The sequence below is a fragment of the Ranitomeya imitator genome, chromosome 3 (assembly GCF_032444005.1).
Source record: "Ranitomeya imitator isolate aRanImi1 chromosome 3, aRanImi1.pri, whole genome shotgun sequence".
NCBI lineage: Eukaryota > Metazoa > Chordata > Amphibia > Anura > Dendrobatidae > Ranitomeya > Ranitomeya imitator.
Genome location: NC_091284.1, coordinates 530,576,531 through 530,590,192, shown reverse-complemented (window position 1 = coordinate 530,590,192; position 13,662 = coordinate 530,576,531).

The following is a 13,662-nucleotide window of genomic DNA, read 5'->3' as shown; positions in this document are numbered from 1 at the left end:
ACGCAGAGGGAGCACCTCCGTACCGTTAGTCGGTGCGGAGGGTCTTTTTTCCCCTCTGCGTGGTTATTTGTAGGGTTTTGTGTTGACCGCAAAGCTATCTTTCCTATCCTCGGTCTATTCAGTAAGTCGGGCCTCACTTTGCTAAATCTATTTCATCTCTGTGTTTGTATTTTCATCTTAACTCACAGTCATTATATGTGGGGGGCTGCCTTTTCCTTTGGGGAATTTCTCTGAGGCAAGGTAGGCTTATTTTTCTATCTTCAGGCCTAGCTAGTTTCTCAGGCTGTGCCGAGTTGCATAGAGAGCGTTAGGCGCAATCCACGGCTACCTCTAGTGTGGTTTGATAGGATTAGGGATTGCGGTCAGCAGAGTTCCCACGTCTCAGAGCTCGTCCTATGTTTTTTGGTTATTGTCAGGTCACTTTGTGTGCTCTGAACTTCAAGGTCCATTGTGGTTCTGAATTACCTATTCATAACAGTACCTGAAAGAAATAGAGCCGCTAAGACTGAACCTACGGCAGGTTAATAAACAGCATAAAAGGTGGCGGCCGCCTTCAACCCAAAGAAAAGGGAACAAAAGGGACCCTCCAAATAATGGAATGGCTGACCACCAAAGACGTTCAGAGAGACAAGGAGGTTGAATATCTGAAAGTGGCAGTTCTACTCCCAGTACAAAACTAAGGGACATGGACAGTAGCGGACGTAGTAATGAAGGGTCAGACTCAGATCAGTCACTAGGCTCGACTGGACAATGGACTCATGACCGCAACAACTGTGGGTGGCCGCCATGGAAAGAAAGATCACGTGAAGGGGTTCACTTGGAAAGTGTGGTGACTAAAGGTCTGGTGATACAAACAGACTATGACTTAAGGGCCAAAGCTCAAGGCCTACATGTTGACCTCTGGGGGCAGGTGAAACCTAACAAAGGTGTGATGATGTATGATGCTCAAAACCGACAGACGGTTCTCTCGACTGGTGGGGCAAGGTAACGTGTGTGACCTGTCTCGAGACCCCGGGTGTATGACAGGTGTTCAACCCCAGAAGTTTGAACAGAGGGGGGGTATGTGATGCAGTGACCCCTGTTGCAGCTAGGGGGCACTGTGTGTGCTCTTTAAGATATGCATGGAAGCGTATTTGTGGTTATAATGGTGATGAGATTGTGACCAGCAGGATTGTAAATGGCCGATATGTGTCGCAGAGGGAGTCTGCGCTGTAAGCCTGAAGTAATGTTGTTCTGGGACCTGTAGTCCCACAAGTGACTGTATAGTTGTGAAGGAAGGCTTACATGGCTAGTTATGAAAGCTGGGCTGGTCGAACTAGCCACACACCTCCCATTTATGGAAGTGGATACAACTACATAATGTGACCAGGGTCACATTTAGAGACCAGGGTCTCGATTTAGAGATTAAAAAATGGGAGACTGAGATTATATCCATTAAGAGTAAAAAATATCCAAGAGATTGTTCAGACTTACAAAGTAATAGGATATATTGTGGAGACAGAGACGTGGAACACCTAACCCATCCTCTAGAGCAAGATCAGTTTCCTTCTCCTCCATATCTTCTACTGATGATAAGTCTACAAATTTTGAAAAAACTAAAACCATGACGGATAGGAGGGAGAATAATAAAGAACAGTGGCAAAGATGGACCCGTAATACCAATAAATGAAAAATTACATCATCTCCCACTAAGGAGAAAAAACCCCGTAAAAACACCTTAGAGGTAATTAATTTATCATCGCATACAATTTCCCCATCACAATATGAAGTTTTAAGTTTAGGTCATTCTTTTTCACCCACTAACAATTTTGATTATTTTACAGCCTTAAAAGATCTTCATTTGTTTTCCCGCAAGTTGGTCCTAAAAAAACTTCATCACAAATCTGATACTGTGGATCCTATATGGAGCCCGACTGAACAAGAGGTGATCAGAAATCTTGAAGAGTTGTCCAATGAATCAGAAACAGCTTCTACAGGTATTCCTCCACCGTGCATTTTCCACGCTGTACCACTTTCCCCCCTTGTCACTGTGCCCCCAGGTAGAGATATTTACCAAATTGGTCTCAGAGGACTTCCAGACTATTACTAATAAGGGGAAGAAGGATAATCTGACCCCCCTACAGAGGAAGGCTTTGAATGAAATCAAATCATTGGATGATATAGTAATTAAGCTGGCGGACAAGGGGGGGAATGTAATTATCTGGACGGTGGAGAGTTATGAAAAAGAAGCTTTTAGACAACTGCGGAATTGTGATACCTATACATCTTTATCTCATAACCCTGACTGCTTTTTCAGAGGAGCTTAGAGGTATCTTGGAGAGATCCTTGAATGATGGGGTCATTAACAAAAAAATCTTTAAGGGTCTGACTGTTGAATCTCCTGTGGTCCCCACCCTTTACTTTCTTCCGAAGGTCCATAAAGATGCCTCCAATCCTCCTGGGTGTCCGATTGAATGGTAGGGCTATGCGATTCCATCTGTATGTACATTGATTACTATCTTAAATTGCAGGTGGAGACGCTGCCCTCCTATGTCAGGGACACTACGGACGTCCTGAGGCGTCTAGATGGTCTGCATCTCAAAGCAGACATGTATTTGGTGACTGCCGACGTAGAGTCGCTGTACACGTCTATTGATCATGACATAGGCCTTGAGGCTACAAAATTTTACTTGCGGTCGCATAATATTCAAATTGAGGTCTGTGATCTGGTGCTGGACTTGCTGCGGATCGTGCTGACTCATAATTTTTTTACATTTAAAGATCGTTTTTTCTTACAGCGTCGTGGTACCGCCATGGGAGCGGCATGTGCGCCCTCTTATGCAAATCTCTTTATGGGATACTGGGAACGAGACATCTTCCAGGAGGGCGCACATTCCGCCCCCCATATTATTGGCTGGTACCGCTACATTGATGACATTCTATTTATTTGGCAAGGTTCTGGTCAAGTACTGCATATGTTTATGTCTGCACTGAACCGCAATGCGTCCAACATCAGACTCACATATACATTCCGCCAAAAAGAGATTTAATACCTGGACATTTATTTAAATGTACAGGATGATGTATATGTAGAGACAAACCCTTACTGCAAAGGGACGTCTACTAATGCCTTATTTACATGCCTCTTCTGCCCACTCTGCCTCTACCATTAAAGCAATACCAATCGGGCAGTTCCTCCGTGCTAGGAGGATCTGCTCATCTGATATGGAGTTCGAACAGGAGGCCATTGACCTTGGCAAAAGATTTTTGGATAGGGGATACAGCAAAAGATCTATTAAAAAGGGTTATCAGCGAGTAAAGAGTAGCAGACGGGGTTGATCTTTTGGCTCAAAAAATAATAAAAGGGAATATTCCATAATATGCTTTATCTCCACTTATGACCATCAGTGGGAGTCAATGTGTAAAATTCTGAATCGACATTGGTCGGTGCTGATGACAGAACCTATTCTAAGTTCTTATCTCAAACCCCTCTCATGACATCTAGGAGGAGTAAGAACCTCCGTGATATGTTTGTTCATAGTCACTATGCCAGTAAAACTAGAAACTTTTTTGGAGCAGGCAAACAAAGATGGGGTTTCTTTCCTTGCGGCGATTGCCTGGCATGTAATAATATGACAAGAGCTCTGAACTTTTTTTCATCAGCCCGCAATAGGGAATACAGGATCACACAGTATATCTCTTGTAGTACAGACCATGTTGTGTACTATGCGTCATGTACTTGTGATCTGGTGTATATAAGCCTCACGTCGCGGGAGTTACGTGTACGAGTCCGTGAGCACGTTACAGATATTATGGCAGCAAGGGATGTATCTGATATTACAACATTAAAAACAATCCCACGCCATTTCAAATTATGTCACCATTGTAACCCTGCGGAATTCAAAGTGAGGGGGATAGACAGGATTAGGTTGGAAATTGAGGAGGAGACCTGAAGAAAAACCTGGCGCAGTTAGAGTGCCGTTGGATCACCCTACTTGGCACTATGACACCAGCAGGATTAAATGAGCAGTTGAGCTTTTTTGTAAAGTATTTGTCTGAGTTGGACCTTATTTTAATTGTGTCTTTTTGCTTTTATTGTGATTTTAGTTTTTAATCCTTATTCCCTTGGAGAATTCATCTAACAGCTTATGGAAATATTGGATCGTACTTCTGTATTATTATATAAGAAACGGACCATTATTCAATATGGACTTTTTGTTCACCTTCGGATAAACACTTTATCCATAACATGGATTTTATTCTTCACCATTGGATCAACATCAACCCACTATGTTTGCCTTTCGTACTAATGTCTTTGATTCGCTTTTGAAATTTGTATTATACTATGTAATAGGTGACATTTATCACCATTTATACTATTGTCTCTGAATTTATACTGTCACTTTGTTTCACTTATACACTTTATCATATATATATATATATTAATATTGTAATGTTTGAATATGTGGTGTGGTAATACCCATTTGTCCATTTACCTTTGTTGCTGGGATACGAGGTTGTTTTATTCCATCCATAATGGAGTTTAGGTCGGACGCATGCGCGCTGTGTTCAGATGTCTGTTGGTGCTGCTGACGGCGCTCGATTAGTGACTCTCGCGGAAATTGACATCACGTGGGCATTTCCCCGACCTGCAGCATCACTGCAAATGCCGGAAGCAGAATCATCATCAGCTGTGGCCTTCATTGCGCATGCGCCGATTCCCCACCTGCTCCAGAGCGATACACCTGCAGGTAACCTGGCTAATGAATGTGCCTCTATATATTATCGACATAGCACACAAGGAGTCCCAGCCCCCAAAGAAGCCCATGCGAAACGCGCGTCGGGGCTGGTTTCCATTGCACTACCACACACAGGCTATCATGGGTGAGATGTCCTTTTGTGTATATATACCTACTATGGTGTGATCTATTGCACAAACATCTGTGGGATTGTCCCTAATTTCATTGCATATTTATGGTGTAATTTTCTGATTATGTGGATACTTCCTTCTTATGGGGACATCTCTTTTTCTGTACTAACTATTTTGGTCTCCTGACCCTAGGCAGGTGACCAATATTTACAATTTGGTTGTTACATGCTATATTATTATTAGGAAAGTGTTATTTGTACATTGTTTATCCCATGCCTGACACTTTATAGTATGGAAAGGACTTTGTTGACACTGTGCGTCACTTGTCCATCGCCTTTTTTTCTTGCAATGTGAGTTATTGTTATAATTATCTTGTGTAATAAAATTATTTTTTTTTTACATATTTGGACTTTGTACTCTATGTCTCTTGTAGGTTATAGATTTAGCAGAATGTCCGTTTTTCGGTCCAGTTGTATATACCATGACACTATATTGTGTCTTAAAATGTCTTTTGGTTTGGTTGATATTGATTGTATAATGTGACCAGGGTGTGGGTCACATGGTTCCTGTGTATGTACCTGAATGTTCTCTGTAATGGAGAGTGTGAGATCCTGGACGGCTTGTGTGTTGGGAGTCCTGTGTGTGGACTGGATCCTTGAATAGCGCCCTGTGAGGCCGTGGATCTGAAGACTGGTATGTTGGGAGATCCGGGGAGTAGGATCGGATGCCTGAACAGCGCACTTAGAGACTTGTGTGTTGGACGGTCCCAGGTGGGGACGGACGTCCTCAATAGCGCACTGAGTAACCTGTGTTGGAAGTCCTGGGAGTAGGATTCCTGAAGAGCACAGGGGAAGGAGTGGAGGCAGAGTCTGCAATGGCACTGCATTGGGGGAGCTACAGCCCGTCTGAGGATCTGGACTGAATGATGTATGCCTGCCAGGCAAGTTGGTGATCCCAGTTCGGCAGTTGCCCTGGGGGAGAGAGGACTGACAGGAGGTCAGCGTGTGGAGCAGGAGCTCCAGAAAGGTAACACCCGGGAAGGGGGCTATCATAACGGCAGAGAAGTATCTGCCAGTGGAACAGACTGTTGGTGCTTGTTGTGCTCCATGGACATTGATGAACTGTTTGGTGTACGGTCACCCATGGCAACTGGATAAAGTGAGAGGTCCAGCATGTTTAGTGTCTGTGAGTTAAAGCCGTATATGAAAAATCTAAGTTAAAGCTGCAACTTAATGTCACCGGATGGTGCCTATTGTGTTCCATGAAGTGTAATAGACTGTGCATGACCCGGTTTGTGATATAATAAACCGAATGGACTGTTTTGTGAGAAAAAACGTGCCTGTGTGACTGAATCCCGTTGCTAAGCGAGAGTGCCCCAACACATGCAGTAAGCGCTATCTCACAATAGATATCTCTTAAATGTATGATAACAGTTAAGGGGTTAAGCAGGTAGAAGAAAAAAGGGGGAAGGATAGGAATATGCACAAAAAGAAATAAAAAATATATCAGATCACTCTCTGCATGTCTAGGGACGGTGCTGGGGAAGTTGCTTTATTATTTACTCTGTATTTCAAATATGGAATTTACAACATGATGAAAAGTGGAAACTAAGAGTGTGTACATATCTTATATGTACAGTTTTGAGTGAATTTGTATATGTTAAAATCTGACAAAAATTGTTTAAATAAAAAAAATCTAATTTTTCCCTCAAATGTTTTGTAACCCCACATTTTGCATTTTCACAAGGGTGACATGATAAATTGCACCATTCAATTTGTTGTGCAATTTCTCCCGAGTACGCCAACACCCCATCTGTGGGCGAAAACTACTATTAGGGCACACGGCCGGGCTCGGAAGGGAAGGAGCGCCAATTGGCTTTTTGAATGTAAAATTTGCTGAAATAATTAGCGGACGCCATGTTGCATTTTGAGAGCCCCTGGTGTGCCTAAATAGTGGACTTCGTTTTGGAAATTAGAGCCCTCAGGGAACTTATCTAGATGTGTAGAGAGCACCTTGAAACCCCAGATGCTTCACAGAAGTTTTACTGTTAAGCCCTGAAAATTAAAAAAATAATAATAAATCACATTTTTCCCACAAAAATGGTTTTTAGCTACAAATTTTGTATTTTATCAAAGGAGAAAACAGACCCCAAAATTTGTTATGCAATTTCTCCTAAATACACCGATACCCTTTATGAGATCGAAAACTACTTTTGAGGCACAGTGCAAAGCTCAGAAGGGAAGGAGCATCATATTACATTCCAGATTTTGCTGCACTGGTTTGAGGGTGCGATGTGACACTGACAGAGCCCCTAAGGTGCCAGAACAGCATAACCAATAAGTGACCCCATTTTACAAACCACAACTCTCAATGAATTCATCTAGGGGTACAGTTATCACATTGACACCACAGGTGAATTTTAGACCTTTGGGCACTGAAGTAAAAAATAATTTACATTTTTACCACCAAGATTGTGTGTTAGCCCCATATTTTTCATTTTCATACTAATAATTGGTAAAAATTGCATCAAAAATTGTCCCACAAATTCTGCTGAATGTAGAAATACCCTATATATGGCTGTACAGTACTGCTTAGCCACAACACGGCGAGACTCGGGAGGAACGGAGTGCTATTTGCCTCCTGGAGCTCAGATTTTCCTAGAATAGTTTGCAGACTCCATATACAGAGCCCCTAAGTGCTAAAGAAAAGCAGAATTCTCCCTTAAGTGACCTCATTTTGGTAATTATACCCTTTTAGGAATTTATCTATAGGTGTAGTGATGATTTTGACTCCATGGGTGTTTCCCAGAAACACGTATATTACTTACTGGTAATGTGTTTTTTTGGTACACATGATGACACCACCAGAGAGGGGATTCACCCTTCAAGGACAGGCAACCTTCAAGATAAAAAGGGCGACTCCTCTCTCCGCACCAGTTGGCTTACAGAGCACAAGAGGAACTTCCAGGTTATAGTACATTCCTATATACCGTATATACTCGAGTATAAGCCGACCCGAGTATAAGCCGACCCCCCTAATTTTGCCACAAAAAACTGGGAAAACTTATTGACTCAAGTATAAGCCTAGGGTGGAAATGCAGCATTTACCGGTGAATTTCAAAAATAAAAATAGATCATTATTTCCCCATAGCTGTGCCATATAGTGCTCTGCACCGTTCATATTGCCCCATAGATGCTGCACAGATGCCCCATATAGTGCTGTGTGCCGTTCATATTGCCCCATAGATGCTGCACAGATGCCCCATATAGTGCTGTGTGCCGTTCATACTGCCCCATAGATGCTGCACAGATGCCCCATACAGTGCTCTGCACCGTTCATATTGCCCCATAGATGCTGCACAGATGCCCCATATAGTGCTGTGTGCCGTTCATACTGCCCCATAGATGCTGCACAGATGTCCCATATAGTGCTGTGTGCCGTTCATACTGCCCCATAGATGCTGCACAGATGCCCCATATAGTGCTGTGTGCCGTTCATACTGCCCCATAGATGCTGCACAGATGCCCCATATAGTGCTGTGAGCCGTTCATACTGCCCCATAGATGCTGCACAGATGCCCCATATAGTGCTGTGTGCCGTTCATACTGCCCCATAGATGCTGCACAGATGCCCCATATAGTGCTGTGTGCCGTTCATACTGCCCCATAGATGCTGCACAGATGCCCCATATAGTGCTGTGTGCCGTTCATACTGCCCCATAGATGCTGCACATATATCTGTGCCATGGCCGCTGCTGCTGCTGCAATAAAAAAAAAAAAAACCACATACTCACCTCTCTTGATTGCAGCTCCCAGCGTCCGGTCCCGGCGCCTCCATCTTCCCGGCGTCTCTGCTCTGACTGATCAGGCAGAGGGCGCCGCGCACACTATATGCGTCATCGCGCCCTCTGCCTGAACAGTCAGAGCGCAGACGCCGGGAAGATGGAGCGGCGCCCGGCGGCTGGAACGTGGACAGGTGAATATAACATACTCACCTAGTCCCAGCGATCCTCGCGCTATCCCTGCCTTCCTCCCCGTCTTCTGTGCTGCAGCCTCTTCCTGTCAGCGGTCACCGGCACCGCTGATTAGAGAAATGAATAGGCGGCTCCACCCCTATGGGAGGTGGAGCCGCCTATTCATTTCTGTAATGAGCGGTCCCACGTGACCGCTGAAGAGGGGAAGAAGCTGCAGCACAGAAGACGGGGAGGAAGGCAGGGACAGCGCGAGGATCGCTGGGACTAGGTAAGTATACCTCAGCGCCCTCACCCCCTCACCTGCTGACCCCACCGCTACCGTGACTCGAGTATAAGCCGAGAGGGGCACTTTCAGCCCAAAAATTTGGGCTGAAAATCTCGGCTTATACTCGAGTATATACGGTACATATTATATATACTGTATATGGCGGAAACATATTATGGATGGCTTTGTAGATCAATGTTAGTTGTTTAATTTGGATTCATTGTGGATTTGGAAGGCAATGAATAGATCTGCAAAATGGAGAGGTGGAGAAGTAGCGAGGTGAATAAGGATAATCTGGAGAGGTAGAAGAGTGTTAATTGGGAGGCCATCAGGGGTGGACATATCATTGGCGTAACATCTACAGCTGCTCAAGAGGTAAGGGGGATAATGGGACCAATTTACACCTACAAAGCAGGTGGAATTCTGCATTATGATGAGGCATTAAATTGCACAGTGCCCAATCAAGGGTCCTTTTCTGTCTGTCTCTACCAGAGAAGGCGATTGCAGTAGTCCAGGTGGGAGATGATGAGGGCATGCACTAACACTTTAGCAGATTAACCCCTTCATGACCTTGGGATTTTCCGTTTTTCCGTGTTCGTTTTTTGCTCCCCTCTTTTCTAGAGCCATACATTTTTTATTTTTCCGTCAATATGGCCATGTGAAGGCTTATTTTTTGCGGGACGAGTTTTACTTTTGAACGACATGATTGGTTTTACTATGTCGTGTACTGGAAAACGGGAAAAAAAATCCAAGTGCGGTGAAATTGCTAAAAAAGTGCAATGCCACACTTGTTTTTTGTTTGGCTTTTTGCTAGGTTCACTAAAAGCTAAAACTGACCTGCCATTTTGATTTTCCAGGTCATTACGAGTTCATAGACACCAAACACGCCTAGGTTCTATTTGATCTAAATGGTGAAAAAAAATTCCAAACTTTGCTAAAAAAAAAACAGAAAAAAATTACGCCATTTTCCGATACTTGTAGCATCTCCATTTTTCGTGATCTGGGGTCGGGTGAAGGCTTATTTTTTGCATGCCGAGCTGACGTTTTTAATGATATCACTTTTCTGCAGATACGTTCTTTTAATGCAATGACGCGGCGACCAAAAAAACTTAATTCTGGAGTTTCGATTTTTTTTTCGCTACGCCATTCAACGATCAGGTTAATCCTTTTTTTATTGATAGATAGGGCAATTCTGAACTCGGCGATACTAAATATGTGTAGGTTTGACTTTTTTTATTGTTTTATTTTGCATGGGGCGAAAGGGGGGTGATTTAAACTTGTATATTTTTTTCACATTTTTTTAAACTTTTTTTTAACTTTTGCCATGCTTCAATAGCCTCTAAGCTGGTACAACTCAATCGGCTCAGCGACATAGCAGCGATCATCAGATCGCTGCTATGTAGCTGAATTGTAGGCTTGCTATGAGCGCCGACCACAAGGTGGCGCTCACAGCAGGCTGGAATCAGTAACCATAGAGGTCTCAAGGACCTCTATGGTTACTACCCTGACGCATCGCTGACCCCCGATCATGTGATGGGGGTCAGCGATGCGTTCATTTCCGGCCCGATGGCTGGAAGCGCCAGTTAAATGCGGCTGTCAGCGTTTGACAGCGGCATTTAACTAGTTAATAGCGGCGGGTGAATCGCGATTCCACCCGTCGCTATTGCGGGCACGTCAGCTGTTCAAAACAGCTGACATGTCCCGGCTTTGATGCGGGCTCACCGCTGGAGCCCGCATCAAAGCGGGGGTTCTGACCTCGGACGTACTATCCCGTCCGAGGTCAGAAAGGGGTTAAGGCTATGTGCACACGTCAGGATTTCTTGCAGAAATTTCCTGAGCAAAACCGGACATTTTCTGCAAGAAATCCGCATGCGTTTTATTTTGCGTTTTTAGCACTGATTTTTTGCGCTTTTTTCTGGAGATTTCCCAATGCAATAATACAGTGGGAAATCCATAAAAAATCCGCAAAATTAATGAACATGCTGCGTTTTTTACCGCGATGCGTTTTTTTTGCAGAAAAAAATGCATCATGTGCACAAAAATTGCGGAATGCATTCTAAATGATGGGATGCATATGTATGCGGTTTTTATAGTGAAAAAAACTTAAAATCCGCAACGTGTGCACGCAGACTAAGGGATGAGAAAATGCATCTTATCCTTTAGAAAAGTAAGCAGTCATAGATCAAAGGAAATATAAAAAAAAAGTTTTGCCTCTATGAATCCAGAAAAGAAAAACAACGAACACACAATGCATTTTGTCGGCCAGGACAGACCTGTGGTCCCTAGAGGGCAGTGGCGTAGGAAGGGGGGTGCGGGGGGGGCGGGCCGCCCCGGGCGGCACAATGCGGGGGGCGGGCATCTAGCCCTGCTGGCACAAGCATCTCTTCAGTCAGTGCAGGGCCAGGCAGTGCAGGCACATCGGGGTTAACAAGGCAGCCAGCGTGACATTGTTTTGTGGGCGGAGAGTTCTCCTGCTCTGCTCCTCCGCCCGCCCCTCGCTGACTGCTGAACTTACATCAGGACAGGCAGATTCTGGAGGAGCTCCTTGGCAAGCCTTGCCGCCCTGAGTGAGTGCGATGTATCCCTGTATTCTGACAGTCTGGGTGACCTGGGGCGGCCACAGCTGATATACTGTATATTATATACTTCAGCAGCCGCCCAGGTCCCCAGCACCTGTCCTGTATATGTATATACTGTATCTATACAGCCTGCATGACAGTATATATAATATATATACAGGACAAGTGCTGGGGGCCTGGGCTGGGCGGCTGCTGAAATATATACACTGCACAGTACCATCACTCCCCTGTATATATACACTGCACAGTACCACTGCCCTGTATATATACAATGCACAGTACCACTGCCCCTGTATATATACACTGCACCGTACCACTGCCCTGTATATATACACTGCACCGTACCACTGCCCTGTATATATACAATGCACAGTACCACTGCCCCTGTATATATACACTGCACCGTACCACTGCCCTGTATATATACACTGCACCGTACCACTGCCCTGTATATATACACTGCACCGTACCACTGCCCTGTATATATACACTGCACCGTACCACTGCCCTGTATATATACAATGCACAGTACCACTGCCCCTGTATATATACACTGCACCGTACCACTGCCCTGTATATATACACTGCACCGTACCACTGCCCTGTATATATACACTGCACAGGACCACTGCCCTGTATATATACAATGCACAGTACCACTGCCCTGTATATATACAATGCACAGTACCACTGCCCCTGTATATATACAATGCACAGTACCACTGCCCCTGTATATATACACTGCACCGTACCACTGCCCTGTATATATACACTGCACCGTACCACTGCCCTGTATATATACAATGCACAGTACCACTGCCCCTGTATATATACACTGCACCGTACCACTGCCCTGTATATATACAATGCACCGTACCACTGCCCTGTATATATACAATGCACAGTACCACTGCCCCTGTATATATACACTGCACCGTACCACTGCCCTGTATATATACACCGCACAGTACCACTGCCCCTGTATATATACACTGCACCGTACCACTGCCCTGTATATATACACTGCACCGTACCACTGCCCTGTATATATACACTGCACAGGACCACTGCCCTGTATATATACAATGCACAGTACCACTGCCCTGTATATATACAATGCACAGTACCACTGCCCCTGTATATATACAATGCACAGTACCACTGCCCCTGTATATATACACTGCACCGTACCACTGCCCTGTATATATACACTGCACCGTACCACTGCCCTGTATATATACAATGCACAGTACCACTGCCCCTGTATATATACACTGCACCGTACCACTGCCCTGTATATATACAATGCACCGTACCACTGCCCTGTATATATACAATGCACAGTACCACTGCCCCTGTATATATACACTGCACCGTACCACTGCCCTGTATATATACACCGCACAGTACCACTGCCCCTGTATATATACAATGCACAGTACCACTGCCCCTGTATATATACAATGCACAGTACCACTGCCCTGTATATATACAATGCACAGTACCACTGCCCCTGTATATATACACTGCACAGTACCACTCCCCTGTATATATACAATGCACAGTACCACTGCCCCTGTATATATACACTGCACAGTACCACTCCCCTGTATATATACACTGCACCGTACCACTGCCCTGTATATATACAATGCACAGTACCACTGCCCCTGTATATATACACTGCACAGTACCATCACTCCCTTGAATATATACACTGCACCGTACCACTGCCCTGTATATATACAATGCACAGTACCACTCCTCCTGTATATATACACTGCACAGTACCACTGTCCTGTATATATACACCGCACAGTACCACTCCTCCTGTATATATACACCGCACAGTACCACTCCTCCTGTATATATACACTGCACAGTACCACTCCTCCTGTATATATACACCGCACAGTACCACTGTCCTGTATATATACACCGCACAGTACCACTCCTCCTGTATATATACACCGCACAGTACCACTCCTCCTGTATA